Genomic DNA, 19,490 nt, shown 5'->3' on the forward strand with positions numbered 1-19,490 from the left:
TATCCCTAGTGAATATTTAGTGAACCCAATGAGCTCTAATAGGTATTGGGTTCCTAGGAGCATCTTCTCTACCTCATAAATGGGTTAGAGAGTGTCAACTCCGATTAGAAGGGTAGTTAACCCAACTTTGAGGAAATTGACACTCAAGGAGCATTTTCAAGGTTTTGAGAACTTTTGAAAATGAAATGGAATTATCATTTACTCCTTTGAAGAGTTAAATGTGCCTAAAGATTGGAAATTTCATTTTTAATATCAATTGGCACAATTTGGGAAAATCTAGAGAACTCTCGAGGAAAAATGAAACATGCCAAGTTTTGAGGATAAATTTGATCTTTAAGTGGCATGAATTAATCTAGAGTTCAAGAAGTGTCAAAATTAGGATTTTGGCATTTTGGGGCAATCTAGGATTAAATTTGAAGTTAGCCAAGTGGTTAAGGATACTTAGATAGGTAATCTAGGTATATTTATTTATGCTAAATCTTGCCATGATTGTTTGCCCCCACATGTCATGACATCATGTTTAGTTTCATTATCATTTGAAATGTCATGATAATGCTTAGGCTAGTTTTTATGTCATGTTTATTTAAGTTTCAAACTTTATGCCATGACATCATGACATTGGCACATGTTTTCATTTATGATACCATTTTATGCCATGTCATCATCTCTTGCATTAATAATCAATTGAATTGATTTAAGGATGAAAAACACATCTTGATATTGAGATCAAATTTGTGTTTTGAAAATGCATGAGACCTTAGTCTAAGATACCTAAACCCATATCTCACATCAAAATTGCCATGGATGTGTTTGATACACTTTAGATGTGTGTGAGATATTAGGATCATGAATTAGGATCAAGGTGCATAGTTCTTGTACCTAGATGAGCCTAATTCAAGAAATGGAGGATCATAGGGAAAGCTTGTGTACAAGTCATGTACATTTAGCCCTAAGATTATGGTCATAAATTAAAAGGATTAAAATCATTTTGAAATTGATTTGGAAAACCTTGATGAAGTCATCTTAGTGATTGCATTCATCATTGAACATTGTGATACAAAGTTGAGTTAAACTTGAACTATTTCAAAGTTTTTGAACTTTGTATCAAGATTGAAAAATAGAAGTTATTTTCATAGAAAATTATTTTTCCATGATAGTATATGTTATGAGGAATGTATCCTCAAAATTTTATAATTTTTGAAATTTTCTGGAATTTTTAAAGGGTTTCTGAATTTCGGAAGAGGAAAATCAGAAATCTATGTTTAGAGCCTTGATCGGTCTGCGGACCGATCCAGGGAAGCATGGATCAGTCTGCAGACCGATCCGTAGGATCCAGATCACGGTGCGATCGGTGAGGGATCGGTCTTTGGACCGGTCCATGGGACTCGATCGGTCTGGGGACCGATCAGAGCGTGCCTAATTTCTGATTTCACTGTTGTCTGAAAGTTCAGCTAGAAGTTGGTTACGTGGATTTCTAAAGGTTTGGAACTCACAAAGACATTGTTGGTGCAATGGTCAAGGGGAGTTGACCTTTAGGAGGAGTTTTACCTAATTGTCAAGGGGAGTTGACTTTTAGGGAGTTTTACTCCTTAAGACTTTTGAGGATTAGTGATATGGGATTATCACTAAGTTGATTGTTGAGTTTAGTATCAAGGGGGAAATTAAGAGTTTCAATGAAAGGTATGTGACTTTCATTAGGAAGAAACTCTTGACCTTGATACTCTCCTTTCTCTTTTTGATGTGTGTCAAAAAGGGGAGAGTGTTCATTGGAGAATTATTGGAGAACCCAAGTTAGGTTATCGGGTTAACCTAAGCTAGGGGAAGAATGTCAAGGAATGTTCGAGGAAGAACATTGGAATTCTTTTTGATGTGTGTCAAAAAGGGGGAGAATTATTGGAGAACCCAAGTTAGGTTATCGGGTTAACCTAAGGGGAGAATGTCCAGAGAATGTTCAAGGAAAGAACATTGGACATTGGAAGATGGTTGGAAAACCTAAGTTAGGTTATCGGGTTAACCTAACTTGATTATGGGTTTTGTCAAACATCAAAAAGGGGGAGATTGTTGGTGCAACCTTAGGTCAAGGTTGACCTGGTTGACCCGACTCGAGGTGACTTGACTCGAGTTGTATTTTGATGTTTGACTTGGGAAGATTGTCGGTGCAACCTTAGGTCAAGGTTGACCTAGTTGAGTTGCATGTCGATGTTTGACGAGAAGAGAGTTGTATTCTTGATGTTTGACAAGAATAGGTGTTTGGGAGATTGTAGGTGCAACCTTAGGTCAAGGTTGACCTGGTTGACCTGATTCGTGAAAAGTCCAAGTATGGAGACTTGGCACTAGAAAAGTCCAAGTACGGAGACTTGGCACGGGGAAAAGTCCAAGCAGGTAGCTAGGCAGTGTGGAAAATCCTGGTGAGTGAAACCAGACAGTGGGAAAGTCCTAACTGGGATGTTAGGCAGTTGGAAAGTCCTGGTGAGTGAAGCCAGGCAGTGAGAAAGTCCTAACTGGGATGTTAGGCAGTGTGGAAAGTCCTGGTGAGTGAAGCCAGGCAGTGGGAAAGTCCTAACTGGGATGCTAGGCAGTTGGAAAGTCCTGGTGAGTGAAGTCAGGCAGTGAGAAAGTCCTAACTGGGATGTTAGGCAGTGTGAAAACCCTAGTGAGTGAAGCTAGGTGAAAGTCCTGGTGAGTGAAGCCGGGCAAGGGAAAATCTAGATGGATCAAGGATGATCGGACATCTAGTGTTGAGAAGGTCAAGTAGGTCAAGGGAGTGACCGGATACTTGACACGAAGAGAAAAGTCCAAGTGGGTCAAAGGGATTGATCGGACACTTGGTGAGGAGTCTTAGCAGGTCAAGAGAGTGACCGGATGCTAAGCATGATGTACCAACAGGTCAAGGTTGACCGGATGTTGGTTTGGAAGACTTGGGACTTGGTTTGGGCAAAAACCAAGCTCTGGATCGGTCTGCAGACCGATCCATACGTTCAAATCTCTTTGTCGATCGTTACTGATCGGTCTGCGGACCGATCAGGTGTCGCGCGCACAAGCCTGATCGGTCTCCGGACCGATCAGGCATCAATCTGATCGGTCCCGGGACCGGTCAGTATCGATACAGTAGCATACTGCAGTATGCTACTGAGTTCTCCGATCGGTCGGGGACCGATCAGTAACAACACGGTCCCCACGACCGATCAGGAAAGCCCCAGACCGATCAGGCTGATGCCTGATCGGTGTAGCAACGGCTTGTTTCTTCGCTGTCTTCTTCGCAGGTATAAAGGAGTCGAGGGCTGCTGCTGCACGGTAACTTCTTCTTTTCTGCTAGAACTTCTGTTCTTCTGCTGCTGAAGCTTCTGCTTCAACTGAGCTTTGATTGAGCTCGCCTCCGAAGCTTCGCGTGAGCTTCCAGTCGTCGACCAGCTGCTGCGTTTGGGTTGTGAAGTTGCTGCTTCACCTCCAGTCGACAAGAAAGCAAGCAATTGGTAGAGTGCTATTGTATTCATATTGTATTGCTTTTCTTACTGTTCTTGTACTCTTTGTTTGCTGTTGCAAATGTTTGTGGCGAGGTTTCTCCACCCACAAGGAGTATATTGTATTAGCCGGTTCTCCGGGGGCTCATCCACCGACGGATTGACTGGACTCGTCCACCTTACGGACACGCCGAGGAGTAGGAGCCCTAATCTCCGAACCTCGTTACATCCTTGTGTTAAGGTTTGGTTTTCTTCTCTTTCGTTTCTTTGTATTTTCTGCTGCGCTAACACGTTTTGTAGAAAGAAACGACGATTTGGGGTCGGCTATTCACACCCCCCTCTCTAGCCTCCGTACGAAGGATCCTAACAGACACGACGAACTTGGTTCTCCGTCCAACCACACCGCATCTCCTCCAACTCCTCCATTTGGTTGAGAAGAGGAGGCCTTCTTCGCATTCCGATAGTTTTTCCTTCATCCATCTCCGGTCCAACATTCACTGTCATCGTTGGAGTCCTTCTTTACATTCCGAAAATTTTTTTCTTTATCCATTGTCGCTACTGAAGTTCTTCCTCATCTTCAATAGTTTAGCAGGTGGGTTAAGTCAAAATGGGTGGCGCCACAATTATCAAGGCTATAGATAATACGCTACCTTCGTCCTCGAGCGAAGTGGCAGTGAGCGACACCTCGCCATCGACGAGACCAACCTCTTCGAAACCCTAGGCGGAATCCAGCCCTTCATCGATCTCTCAACCAATTTCTACAACAGGTGAGCCGATCTACCTACCTCTTCCTCCGCGGCCCTCTCCGTCCGTTGTAGATGCTCGATTGATTATGACCATCTCTGATTTTGTTAACACAGATGGTTGGTAGGGGTTTTGCTGATGAGGAAGAGTGGGGTTCTGATCTATCTTTTCGAATTCGAAGAAGGAGGACGCGATTTGGAACCAGTACGAGTTCTTCGTTCAGAGGATGGGAGGCCCTAATCTGTATTCCCAGAGGAAAGGTGAAGGGAACTTGTTATTTTGATGTCTGATAGCTTCTTTCTGAAACTTGCACTTTTTGTTTCGCCTTTTAAAGTAGCAAAATCATTTAGCATCTGCCAAATTTATCATTTTATATTTGTTTTATATGATCAGAATCTTACACAAATTGATTATTGTGATAATATTCGTATCATTGTAATTTCATATGACCTCTTAAATATTTTATTCTCTTTTGTAATCACCTTGTGTTCAGGATTTGTTCATTGAGCCTTTAGGAGAATGGTGGTTAGGAAGTACAAGAATGGTTGGTGTCCTACTTTGATGCATACTGAGATATTGTTATACCGATCATATCTCTGGTGTTTCGATTATGTGATTATATCAAAAATAGTCACATAACTGAAACACCTGAGTTCGTGCATTTGAATTTATTATGAATAATTAATTTTAGTTTGTGGATATGCTGCTATATTTAGACCAGTATTATGGAGTTTGATGCAACAAAAGGCATGTTTTATTCATTTGGTAAGGAAATCATAAGAACAATTTAGTATCTGGACTCAGCTGATACAGAAGAAAAAATCTGAAAAATATACAAGAAATTGATACATCCATCTCTCTCTATAGATTCCAATTCTAAGTTTGCTTCTGTAATGAAGGGAAACCTTTGGCTGAATTGTTGCAACACGGTTTCGTTTGAATCAATCATTATTGCAGGTCATCTAGCTCTGATCGGACGACATGCACCATTCCCTGTTACACACCAAGCTGCTGAGAGGTGGTTGCACCACATGCAACAAGCACTCGATAGCACCATGAGCATCGATCCTAATTCAAAAGTCAAAATGATGAATTTTTTCAGGCACATATCAACCCACACTGTGTCTTCCTTTGTTGATGAAATGAATACTATTATTATTTTTATTATTTAGGCTGGCTTTCAGGCACACTGCTTACTTTCTCGTGGGTGGGAATGAGATGACAAGGCAAAGGCAACAAGTTCTCAATGTAAGCATGCAGCAAATGGACCATCAACATCTACTTGAGATTCAACTTGCTCTTTAATTGACACAGTTACTTGATATCATAATTCCCTTTTGTGTTTGGCATGGAGCGCACAGTCTATGTTAACTGCAATGACATAATTCCCTTTTGTGAATTGAAGCCAATCACAGACACTTGCATAGTTGTGTATATGTGGTAAGCTTTCGATCGAATTGGACTTTATTTATGTGTTTTATTAATTTAGATTTTATCATTTTTTGTTCTAATCTGTCAACAGATGCTTATGGAGTCCTGAAGGTTCTATTCTTGGTATGCCGAAGCAAAAAAACAAAGTTGGATTATTTTGATCAAGTTCATCAAACTAAAATTCTTGTTATTCTTCTGTGATACTAATAGGTGTTGCATTTTCAAAGAATCTAGTGCAGATCTATGCTTTTAATTTAAATGAAGAATTACGACAACATTTGGAGGTCAGTTAATAGTTATGGTGTTTGGCAACCATATATATGATGATGATGATAGCATCTTGTTCTGCAGATTGATGCTCATATAGGCAGTGTTAATGACATTGCCTTTTCCTATCCCAAGAAGACTCTCTCGATCATCACTTGCGGCAATGACAAGGCAATTAAAGTGAGTAAAACCATGTGGTTGATCAGTCAGAAGATTGTACAAGAAGAATTGTATGTTCTTAACAGGTTCCGTTGCATGATGAATAGTTGTGGGATGCTTCAACTGGACAGAAACAGTATACTGGACAGAAACAGAATTATATATTTCTAGTGTTTCATTATTTCTATCTGTGAAGTTTTTCTTCTCAACTTCAACTGATGGTAAAATCAAAGCACTTGGTTCCAATGCAGTTTTTCTTCTGGATGCAGTTTACTAGCACTTGGTTCCAATGCAGTGCATAAACTCTGGCAGTGGTCGTGCGATGAACAAAATCCATCGAGCAAGGTCAGAAAGAAACAGTTGTAAGAAATTATCTATTTGCTATAAGCCTAGTGCTGATTGTTTGCTTTGCTTGTTCAGTCAACTGCATCTGTTGCTCCTCAGCTCCGTCAGCCACCAAATGGTATTCTTATGACCAATGAAAGGAGTGATAACAATCCAGAAGAAGCAACTGCTTGTATTGCTTTATCTAAGAATGACTCTTATGCAACGTCTGCATCAAGTGGAAAAGTTTCTCTGTTAAATATGAGGACTTTTAAGGTGCGTAGCCATATTTTATCAACACACACTCAGAAGAATTTTTTTTTTGTATTATTTGTGTGCCTTTACCTTCATTAGATTCGTCTGGCAGGAAGATGTTGTTGATGAATATATAGATTCGTGCATATGTAAGTGAAACCCTTCCCATTGTTTGACAAAAGATGACATATTCTCAGAGTGAAGCAACACAATGGCATATTAAAAGGTGGAGCAAAAGCATGCTCTGGTGGAAGGCCTTGGAGTCTTGCATGTATTATTCGAGGATTCAAGGATCGAAGCGAAGGTAAATGTCTTTGCTTGACTTTATCAAGTAGATAGCGTCAAGTTAAAACAGGTGTTAATGCCTCGTGTGTCAAAATCAAAATTGTTGTTATGCATCGAATAAGAGTTGCAAATCTTTTACTACTTTTTACAACTTTGTTCTGCAACTTTTGGATAATCTATTGTAGGATGCCCAAGATTGTTCAGCAAGTTTATGATTCTGATTCTGCTTAGACTCAGTTTCAGTCTATAGCTAGTTGATTCTAATTTTGACAAAATATGACAAAATTTTTTAATGAACCCATATCATGTGGTTATTAGTAAATAGGACAGAGAAATATATTATCAACATCAATGAACCCATATTTTTGCTAACTATTTGGTCAGCTATATGGTTCTTAGTTCTTACTCCTCAATTGAACTCTATGCAATATGCATGACTAAACCATTGGATTCTTAATTTTGTCAAGGTCTTCACTTTGTTTAACTATATTATATATTTTATTGAATGTCATTGAATATGTATATTTTTCTTGTGTTCTGGTTATTTGAATTTACAAACTAATTGCACAGATGACAGGGAAGAGGGATGACTAGGAAAAGGGAGGAGCGAACGAGAAAAGGAGAATGGGGTCGGACTTCTACCACTGAGGACTTCAGAGCCGACCACTGAACTATGCTATGGGACCTAGGGAAAGGATTGAATGTTGGATCTGGACAAGAAGTGAGGCCTACTGCTCCGTGGGGTACCCATTAATGGTTAGGGATAGTATATCTATTAGCTAGCTTTTGATGTAAAAAGAATGTTTGAGTATTTTATGGATATTGTTCTAAGAAGATTATTTATATAATTTGTTAATACTTGTGTATTTTATGGATATTATTGAATGAAGAATATTTGTATAATTTGTGAATATTTTGTGTATTTTTTTTATTATTGTCGGTTTTTCATGGTTTCGGAAATCAAATTTGTGAAAAAATATACATATTATATCGGTTTTCCACCACTGTAAAACCGGTGTTATTAACTAATATTACATCGGTTTTCCACCGCTGTAAAATCGGTGTCGTTAAGTGATACTACACCGGTTTTAACCCGATGTCTAAAATGACAGACTTTTAACATCGGCTTCATATACATCGGTCGAAAATGAAATAGACACCGGTGGAAAACCGATGTCTATGAGGGTTTTTGTTGTAGTGATGCATTCTACCCATCACATCTCGGGACGTCCCGAAGATGCGTCCATCTCACTCTTTCTTTTTATATGCATTATGTCATCATCCAGATATAGACATTGCATTGCATATGTTTTATAACATTATTCATGCAGCCAGTCTCGTTACTGTAGGTCCCTTTGGAGGCCGGCAAGAGGGGAGGGGTGAATTGCCCTACAAATTAAAACACGAACCTTTCTCGGATTTCAACTATATAATGAACACTTGTAATAAATAAATAAAAGAGACTAAGTAAAGAAAAACAGACACCAGAGTTTTACTTGGTTTGCAATCAGGGGATTACTAATCCAAGGAATGTAAGCGCACTATCTGATTCTCCTCTGGGCGGAGTAGCCTCTTACAGCGTTGAACGTACAAGAAGAAAATTAAAGCACACAGAAGTTGATTACAAGTTCGTCGTTCTGATTAATTGATTTGCTTCTGGACCAAGGCTATATTTATAGCCTTGGTCGGGGCGCCTGGAAGGGTTCCGGCACCTGGGGATAAAACTTTATCCCCAACGTTCAGATCGAGTTTGACTCGATCTGGTCAAAAACTCATTCGGGCGCCCGGTTGAAAAAGTCAACTCGTTGACTTTTTCCAGTCCGGGTCTTCTGTTCCGGCTCCATCGCCTTGGTCCGGGTCTTCCGCTCGCTTGGGTGATCTCGGCCATCCGGAATAGGGCTCACCCGAACCCATGTTCCGGTCTTCTCGAGCAGCCTTCCTTCCGGCTTCTCGTCCCTCGAACGCCGCGTGCTTCCTTCTCGTCCACCAGTGTACTCTTCCGCAGTCTTCATCCCTCGGTCCTGTGTTCCTAACCTAGCTGCGTCTTCCGCTCGACTTCTTGTGTTCCTAAGTTCCTGCACACTTAGACACAAGGGTTAAACAACGCAGGACCTAACTTAACTTGTTTGATCACATCAAAACACCTCGGGGATCCAACAATCTCCCCCTTTTTAATGTGAGCAACCCAAGTTAAGCTAGGGAAAAACAGATGCAATAAAAACAATTTATTTGTAATTAAGTCCAAAGATATTTCATAAAAAGGTTTATATACCTCCCCCTAGACTTAACATTCTTCTCCCCCTTTGATCACATTAAAAATAGGGGTTCTTTAAACAAGTCTAAGGTAAAAAAATTTAAGTGAATTTTCATAAAACTTTCTAAGGCAATTAATATTAATTTCTAAGGCAATGTTTCAAAAGAGAATATTTAGTAAAAAAAATTCTAAGTCAATATTCAGAAAATTTTAACGTGAATTTTTATAAAAGATTTCTAAGGCAATTTTCAAAGGAAAATGTCTAAGACAGTATTCATAGAAAAATTCCTAAGTTAAAAAAATATCTAAGTTAATTTAGAAAGATTTAAGTCAATTTCCAAAAAGAATTTCTAAGTCAATTTTCAGAAAATTTCTAAGTCAATAATTTTCAGAAATTTTCTAAGTCAATTAAAAAAAATTTAATTTCAAAAAAAAAATTATTATAAATTATATAAATTGAATAACTCTTTTAAAGCATTAGGTAAATTAAATTAATACTTTTTCAGTTAGTCAATTAAACTTTTCATTTCGATACTTGGCTTCCAGGTCGTGGTAAGGCACTAGGCCTTCTTGGTTATTGGAGCAACAACCACTTCCTTAGACAAAGCCTCATAATGAAATTAGTCGTTTAATTTCCTTGCTGAAAATGCTAAGTTAAATTAAACAGGTTTTTGGAACCCAGTAGAGGTTCCTACCTACAGGGTTAACCAAGTATTTCCTAGGTACATAGATTTTTGATATATTTCTAATTTGACTTTGATGAAATCTATAATACCAATTTAAACCTCTATAATTTCTAAAAGTAGAAATATTTGAACTTTTATATTTTTTCAATCTTTCTATTTCTTCTTTTAGTTTTTCATTGTGAATTTTCAATTTATCAAAATCCTCTATTAGACATGATTTTGCTAAAATTCCTTTTGTTTCCATAATTTCATTTTTTAATTTGGCATTTTCTTTTTCTAATTTATACATGGATTTAGTCATTGCCTTAATGCCGGAGTAAAGTTGATCGGGGTAAGAGGCATACCTCACTTACCATGTCGGACTTAAAGCCTGAATCTCCTCGCTGCCTTCATCCGAGGTCGCTCCCTCTTCATCGTTGCTCGATTCTGATATACTTTGTCCATCGTAGCTTGCCATCAGTGCTATCCCGCGTATTCTTGAGCTTCTGATTCGGATGAAGAAGTGTCATCCCAAGTTGCTTTTAGGTTGTGTTTCTTGGGAGACTTCTTTTCCTTTTTGAGTTCGGGTAGTCTTCTCTTGTCCCTCCTTCCGACACTGGTAGCATCGCACCTTTCTTCCTCCTTTTTGATTCTTTTTATTCTGCATTTTAAATTTATTAGACCTAAAGAATTTTTTAAAATTTCTTACCATGTGCGCTTCTTGATCGTCTTCGGAGTCTGACTCGAGTTCATCCTTCTGAGTTGTGTTCAGCGCTATAGTCTGGGTTGTATCCTTTGTCGTTCCTGCACATCTAGTTTCGTGTAATTCAAGAGTAGAAAAGCATTCCTCTAATGTACTTACCTCCAGGTCCTTTGAGATGTAGTAGGCGTCGATTATTGACGTCCACTCTGGAGTTCTGGGAAAGGCGTTGAGTGCGTAGCGTAAGGCGTCCCGATTTGTTACCTTTTCACCGAGGTTCTCGAGACCAGTAACTAGTTCTTTTACCTTTGCATGTAGACCGGCTACTTTCTCACCTTTCTCCAAGCGGATGTTCATTAGTTTGTTTCGGAGGATGTCCCTTCTAGCGAGCTTCGCTTCGGATGTGCCTTCGTGGAGTTCTAGAAACTTCTTCCAAAGATCTTTAGCTGATGAGTAGCTTCCGATGCGGTTTACTTCCTGAGGCGGTAATACGCTTAGCAGGTGATGTTCCGCACGGCTGTTTGCTACGAACTCATTCTGCTCTTTTTTTGTCCAATTGCTTTCTTCTTTTTCTTCACCGTTCTGATTTGTTGGAGCTACAAAACCGTATTTCATAATAAAATAAATTTCAATCTCGGTTTTTAGAAATACCTCCATACGACGCTTCCAGTCTGTGAAGTTCCCCTCGAATTTTGGTGGAACGATGCTTGGTCCAGCCATCTTTGTTGCTTCGATCGGCGGTTAGTCCTCCTGAAGCGTCCTTGCTCGATACCACTTGTAGGTCCCTTTGGAGGCCGGCAAGAGGGAGGGGTGAATTGCCCTACAAATTAAAACTAGAACCTTTCTCGGATTTCAACTGTATAATGAACACTTGTAATAAATAAATAAAAGAGACTAAGTAAAAAAAAGCAGACACCAGAGTTTTACTTGGTTTGCAATCAGGGGATTGCTAATCCAAGGAATGTAAGTGCACTATCTGATTCTCCTCTGGGCGGAGTAGCCTCTTACAGCGTTGAACGTACAAGAAGAAAAGTAAAGCACACGAGTTGATTACAAGTTCGTCGTTCTGATTAATTGATATTTATAGCACTGGTCGGGGCGCCCCGAAGGGGTTCCGGGCGCCCTGGGGGGATAAAACTTTATCCCCGAATGTTCAGATCGAGTTTGATTCGATCTGGTCAAAAACCTCGTTCCGGGCGCCCCGGAGGGTTCCGGGTGCCCCGGAGGGGTCCGGGCGCCCCGGATGGTTCCGGGCGCCTCGGACCCCAAAAGTCAACTCTGGTTGACTTTTTCCGTCCGATCGCTCCGCTTCGGTTCAGCTCGTCTCGGTTCGGGTCTTCTGTTCCGGCTCCACTAGCTTGGGTGATCTTGGCCATCCGGAATAGGGCTCACCCGAACCCATGTTCCGGCCTTCTCCTCGAGCAGCCTTCCTTCCTGCCTCGCCGACGCCGCGTTCTTCTCGTCCACCGGTGTACTCTTCCGCGGACACCTCGTCCCTCGGACGCACCGAGCCTGTCGGCTCTCTCCCGTGCCGTCCTTCTCGCTAGCCGCGTCTTCCGCTTGACTTCCTGTGTTCCTAAGTTCCTGCACACTTAGACACAAGGGTTAAACAACGCAGGACCTAACTTAACTTGTTTGATCACATCAAAACACCTCGGGGATCCAACAGTTACATCTCGAGTAGTCCACATGCCCTATTGTCATGTGTTGACTTACATCTTCTCGATGATAGAGGGCGTAGATGTGACTCGGGGGACGATTATTCCCCTTACACCTTATGATGAGTTTGACCAGCGTCATCTTAGATTAGCACATATAGATATCACTGCTCAGGGGGTCCTAGCATGGAGAGGTGGGCCTCCGCCAGCTAATCCAGTTGAGGATGAGCAGTTGCTCCAGCCGAGGGAGGTGGCCTAGCCACAGATGAGTTCTTTCAGCTACCTGAGGGACGAGAGGAGTTATTTGAGTTTACTCATGATCAAATATTTGGAGAGCCTCTCGATCCTTCACAGCCATCAACGTCAGCTCGACCTTCCACTTCCTTATCCGTTGAGGATAGACTCGCTCGACTCGAGCAATCCTCCGCGCTGACACGATAGCTGGTACTGGACGGATTTTGTACACTACTAACCGACTTCACTACTCTCCAAGAGGAGATTCATCGAGCATTGCATATACCGGAACAACCTCCATCACCTCCTCCAGCTGACAACCCTCTGATTTGATCCTATTTTCTGACTCACATTGTATCTATTACACCTATACTTACTTCGTGTATGGATAACTATCTTTTGGCTTGTTATCATGCTTAGTAGATTAGCACTTATCTTACTATCTTTTAGCTTGTTATCATGCTTAGTAGATTAGCACTTATCTTTCCGTTCTTTGATTAACGTGTTTTGTTGGTTTTAAAATCCTAAGAAAATTATTTTTCAAAATTCCAACTTTTGTTAGTTTTTTTTAAATCTGGTTTAGCCTAAGATCTTACCCCCTAGAGATCATGTACCCCTAGTTTCAGCCAGAGTATCTCACAAGTACGCTAGGATTAACTTGGTTGTGTTTGAAAGTATTTAGAACGGTGTGAGATGCATAGGGTATTGCTTGGACTTCAGTATGCTTATGTCTGTTCATCGACATAAGTCCGGGCTATAAATACCTAATTTACATTAATCAAGTTAAGTTATCCAGACTTAGTCAAATATAACTGGATCACTAACTTAACTTGACTAACCAAGTGATAGTTGTTGCCCTCTAGGTAAACAGCTAGCAGTTAATGGTTAGACATGTGGCCAAGAAAATTAAGTATTAAGTGTTATTTTTTACTCATGCTTGGACTATAGAGCTTTTTGTGAGGGTGGCCTTAGCTATAATTATTTAAATCAAGTGGTTTTAAAATTTAACTAAGTATACTTTTATACTTTAAAGTTTTATCCTCTATTTTTACAAGTCTTTTAGTTAAGTTACTTTTCAAATCGAAACTTTCCCTTAGCTAAATTTATTTCTAAAATTAATTTTTTTCTACAAATTTCCTATTTAAAGCTAAGTGTAGTAGTTCCTATTCCCTTCTTTAAAAACTGAGGATTTAAAAAGTACTTTTCAAAAAACTTTTCAAAATTGACTAAGTATTTTTCAAAAAGTTTTTTCAAAATTTGACTAAGTACTTTTCAAAAAGTTTTCAAAATTGACTTTTCAAAAAGTTTTTCAAAATTGACTAAGCACTTTTCAAAAAAGTTTTTTTTTAATTTGACTAAGTACTTTTCAAAAGTTTTTTAAAAATTTTCAAAATTAACTAAGTATTTTTCAAAAAACCTTTCGAATTTATCTAAGTACTTTTCAAGGTTTTTCAAAATTCTTGAGTTCACATAGCTAAAAGTATTACAAGAAAATTTATTCTAAAAAGCTAAATGGTTATCAAAGTATTTCTAATTCTTTATTTTAAATGTTCTAAAAAGATCTCTCAAAAAGAAGTTATTCTTAGCTAAGGCCATTGATCACTTTCCTAATCTTTCTTTACTGTCTTGCTTATTTTGATATATGGCAAAGGGGGAGAGTAATTCAAAGTTCAAATTAAGCTTTTATTAAGGGGGAGTTTTTGTAAGCAACTATTAAGGGGGAGCTTTGTGTTAAATTTATGCATGCGCTATTTTTTTAGTTATACTTGCACTATTATCTATACAACACTTCTTTATTGTGTCTTTTTACTTAACTTTGAATTTTAGTTGTCATAATCAAAAAGGGGGAGATTGTTAGTGCGGGAAGCATCCGATGATCGAACCCAAGTCTTGATAATGGCAAAGGATTCAAAGTTAAGATTATGTGTTATCTAACATGTGTGAATGAGATTTTTCAGGAAAGTCCTAACTGCGGTTAGGCAGGTGGAAAACTGTAGGGGGTGGTAACCCTAGGCCCTAGGGGTGGTAACCTTAGGTGAAGGGAAATCCTAAGGGGTGGTAACCTTAGGTCCTAGGGGGTAGTAACCCTAGGTGGAGGAAATCCTAAGGGGGGTAACCTTAGGTCCTAGGGGGAGATAACCCTAGGTGGTGAAAACCCCTAGGGGGGTGGTAACCCTATGTCCTAGGGGGTGGTAACCCTAGGTGAAAAGTCCAGTCGGTCTGGAGGACCGGACTGGTATCAGGTATGCTCTCCTGAGTGGAGTAGATGAGGGTGTGTTCCCCTAAAGAGGGAATAGTAGGTGTCGGTTCGACCTAGGGTTTCCGGTCGAAAATCCGAAGTCAGAACTGGACAGTCCATGACTGTCAAACTTTCACACTATTATGTTTATTGTGAGTGCTAATTTTGGTTTGCAAGATATGTGGTTGGTCTGTGGACTAACATGTTTTGTAGGTATAAAGGAGTAAGATTAGCCTCGGATGAACAGTACCCGAGGCACCCCCATGGAGCTTGAGGCGCCTCGGGTGCAAGGTAGAACCTGCGCTAGAAGCAACATTGGAGGCGCCCTCATGGAAGCTTGAGGCGCCTCAGACGGCAGGTTGGAGGCGCCTTCAAGAAGATAGACGAAGACTGCTTCTCAACTCATCCACGCGGCTGACTCAACACTGTGGAGGCGCCCTCAAGGGGCTTTGAGGCGCCTCCAATAGCCTATTTAAGAAGATCTCGACTAGCAGCTTGGGAAATCAATCAACAAGCAATCCTTTTGCAACATGTTGTGAAAGAGACGTTCCAATTTAGCTATGACAAGTCCCCGACAACCTGGAGCTGCAATTTTGCATTTTATTATTGTCAGTATAAGTTTCCTCTGCATTTAATTGTAAACACTTATTGTACTGAATTTGTGATATTATAGTTATTGCCCATCAAAAGCGATCAACGATCGCAGGCCTTAGGGTAGAAGCGCCCAAGGCTCCGAACCAAGTAAATCTTGGTGTCTTTGTGTCTTGTCTTTATTTCTCATTCTGCTACTTTTCTCTTGTCGATTTTTGAATCTAAAACGCGTGAAAGCCACGAGTGCTATTCACCCCTCTCCCTCTAGTGCTTCTCGATCCAACAAAATCTTCCATGGTTATGCCCATATGATTTATTGTCGCTCAAAAAAATATTGACCGAGCTACTTGTATTAATAAAAACTTGAGTAACATTAAAATTAGTGATCATAACTTAAATTACCAAGGCATCATAATGAGGGAGTGAGGACGGCTTCTAAATCTCCTAGCCCAAATTTCGATATGGGTCCTACCTCAATAGATGACAGAGTGATGACCATACACTCCTCTCATCTATGTTTCTTCCTAGCTCGATTGAAGTCACTATCAGTCCTCTGTAAATCATATTGATGACTCCCTGATAGGTGGATTATCCTGGGTTGTGTTCCCTATTGCTATCTAGCTATCGGGTTATCTTATCAAGGTGGAGCTAGCATAGGTGCATATGAGCAGCCTTGCCTTGGAGGGTATAGCAGATGCGGTCATTGCTAATACAAGGCAGGAGTTTTAAGTGTAGGATTGAAAAGTGCTAGAGGGGGTGAATAGCGCTCGTGGATAATTCGTTCGTTTCAGAAAACTTTAAGTAAATACGTAGCAGAAAAGTAAAGACACGGAAGCAATGCTAACACTTTTGGTTACTTGGTTCGGAGCCTGTGTCGACTCCTACTCCAAGGCTCGCGATCGTTAATCACTTTCGGTGGGCAATCACTATAAGCTCGAGAATATTTACAAGATTAATTATAAGTATATAATTTAAGTGTAGAAAAAATATACCAACAACTAAGAATGAGAAAATCCGGACTTCAGGTTGTCGGAGCAATGCTACGGCTTCTTCGGATCATTTTGTTAGCAGCACACGGAAGAAGTATTGCGACTATAGATTGTTATTTGCCATCTGCTTGGGCCAGCCTTATATAAGCTATTGAGGGTGCCTCCAACCTCCATAGGAGGCGCCCCAAGCCCCGAGTCAACCGTGTTGATAAGCTCCATGGAGTTTACTGCTTATCCACCTGAATGCGCCTCCAAACTCTATAGAGGGTGCCCTCTATCCAGCATTCGAGGTGCCTCCCATCTCCTTGGAAGGCGGCTTCGCTCCTTGCTACGAAGCTTTCATCCAAGACACCCGAGGTGCCTCCAAGCTCCATGGAGGATACCTCGATTGCTGTTTATCCGAGGCTTCCTTTGGGCAACTTTATTCCTGCAAAGCATATTAGTCCACAAATAAAGTATACCCTGCAAAATCAAGTTAGCACAATAACATAAGATAAATATAAGTACTTGACGGTCATCGGACTGTCCAATTCTGACTTCGGATTTTCTCAAAAAATCCTAGGTCGAACTGGCGCTTACTATTCCCTCTCCGAGGAGCGCATCCTCACCTACTCCTCTCAAGAGAGTTTACATGTTGCTAGATCGATCCTCCAGGCCGACTGGACTTTTGCTCAGCATCCGAAGCTTCCAGTGTTCATGCTGGACGTCCACTCCATGACCCGTCCAGACTTCCACCCGGTTCGTGACACCAGGATTTCAACCTAGAGTCCCCGACTTTAGGATTTTTGCTTGAAGCCTTCGACTCTCCAAAACTTTCTGCCTAGGGTTACCATCTCCTAGAATTTTCCACCTGCCTAACCGCAGCTTAGGCTTTTGCCTAAGAACCCTTAGGACTTTTCCTGCAATCTCATTCAAACTTGTTAGACCATAAATAACCTTAACTTTGAACCCTTTGCCATTATCAAAACTCAAGTTTGATCGTCAGATGCTTCTTGCACCAACAATCTCTCTCTTTTTGATTATGGCAACAAAATTTAAAATTAAGTAAAACATAATTTGATTATAAGAACATAAATGTGTACAAGTAAAAAGATGCAATATCAAGATTCAATATCAAGTGTAATTAAAAGAATGCAATATTTAGAACAACTTGTTGTAGCTCCTCCTTAATCACTTATTCACTTTTTAATTACTTAACTTTCACTTTTCTCTCCCCCTTTACCATATATCAAAAAAAAGACTAAATAGAGATAAGGATGTAAAGATAGAAAATTCTTAGCCCTCCCTGAAAGGTAGCTCTTATTTGAGGATATATATATATAGGCAAGTTCGTATTTTTGAAAGTAGACTTTAATTTAAGAACTTAACAAATTTATAAGTTTTGAAAGTGATTTGGGGTTTTCCAAAAACTTAGATAGATTTAAACTTTGAAAATGACTTAGCTTTTAAAAAAACTTAGATAAATTTAAGTTCTGAAAATTATTGTTTTGAAAAACACTTAGCTAAGGTTTTGAAAAACACTTAGCTAAGTCAAAAACACTTACGTTTTGAAATTTAGAAATGTGTTCAAAATTAAATACGTAACTTTTAAAAAAAAAAACTTTGTCAAGTATTTAGTTAAGTACTTAACTTAAAAGATGCGGATAAAAGCTCAGTTAAGTACTTAGATTAAAAGGATTTTCATAAAAAGCTTAGTTAAGTACTTTTAAAAAACTTAGTTAATTACTTAGCTTAAAAAAACTTTTGATAAAAATACTTTAGCTTAAAAACAATTTTGTTTAAATACAAAAAAAATAAAAACTGAAAAAATACTTTTAATTTGAAAGTTTGAAAAGATTTTAACTTTCAAAGATATTTAACTTTACTCCCCCTTGATTAATGCCAAAAACCTCTTTAAGTTTTAAAGTCCTAGAGTCCATGCATGAGTAACAACATATTTTCAAGCTTAAACATCTACTTTTAAATAAATGTCTAACCTTTAGCTACTAACTATTTACCATGAGGTAGTAGCTTTCACTTGATTAGTCAAATTAAATAAGTGTTCCAGTTAGTTTGACTAAGCATGGATAACTTACTTTGATTAATTTGAATTTGGTATTTTATTACTCAGACTTATGTTGATGCACAGACATAAGCATTCTGAAATCCAAGCAGTACCCTATACATCTCACACCATTCTAAGTATTTTTCATACACAAGCAAGGTAATCTTAGTGTACTTATGAGATGCTCTGGCTGAGACCTAAGGGAACATGCTTTTCAGGGGGTAATTACCTAAGCTAAGTCTAAATTTTAAAAAACTAATAAAATTGGAATTTTGAAAATAGTTTTCCTAGAGTTTTTAAAACCAAGTTGTTTAAAAAAACAATAATAAAGAGGAATATTTTCAAAAGTAAGCTCTATTCTACTAAGCACATTCCTATTTGTCTTCTAAGTGCACTGAACTCAAGTTTAGGTAAGGTTTTTTTTAAATGTCAGCCAGGTTTGACTTGGACTCAACATAATTAAGGGCAATGTCACCCTTAGCTATATGATCCCTTACAAAGTGATGTTTTACTTTTATGTGTTTGGTCCTTGAGTGTTGGATAGGAATTTTGGTTAAGTTAATAGAACTTACATTATCAATTGAAATTTTTATATTTTTATATTCTAATTGATAGTCCTTTAAGGTATGCATCATCCATAATAGTTGAGATGCACATTCCCCCATAGCTATGTACTATGCTTCAGTAGTGGATAAAGCAACATAGTGTTACTTTCTGCTTGACCAACTTATTAGGCACTGACCTAGAAATTGACAGCTTCCACTTGTGCTTTTTCTATCTAGTTTGCACCGGGCATAGTCTGAGTCAAAATAGCTAAATAGGTCAAAGGTGCTGATCTTAGGGTATCAAAGTCCTACATTTAAGGTTCCCTTAATGTGTCTAAGTATTTTTTTAACATTTGTTAGGTGTGATTCTTTTGCATAAGATTGGTACCTAACACATATACCTACTGCAAATAGAATATCAGGTCAACTTACAGTTAGGTATAGTAGACTTCCTATAACACTTCAATAATATTTTAAATCTATTGGTTTTCCTTCTAAGTCAGAGTCAATTTTAGCATTAATTGTCATTGGGGTATTTATATTTTTAGAATTTTCCATGCTAAATTTTCTAATTAGTTCCTTAGCATATTTTGTTTAATATATATATATATATATATATATATATATATATATATATATATATAT

General features: G+C 39.0%; 1 pseudogene; it reads left to right on the top strand.

The window, feature by feature from the left end:
* Positions 1–2,994: 2,994 nt before the first annotated feature.
* Positions 2,995–5,491, top strand: LOC122043546 (annotated as a pseudogene).
* Positions 5,492–19,490: the final 13,999 nt, after the last annotated feature.

This window comes from Zingiber officinale, chromosome 2A, assembly GCF_018446385.1.
Source record: "Zingiber officinale cultivar Zhangliang chromosome 2A, Zo_v1.1, whole genome shotgun sequence".
NCBI lineage: Eukaryota > Viridiplantae > Streptophyta > Magnoliopsida > Zingiberales > Zingiberaceae > Zingiber > Zingiber officinale.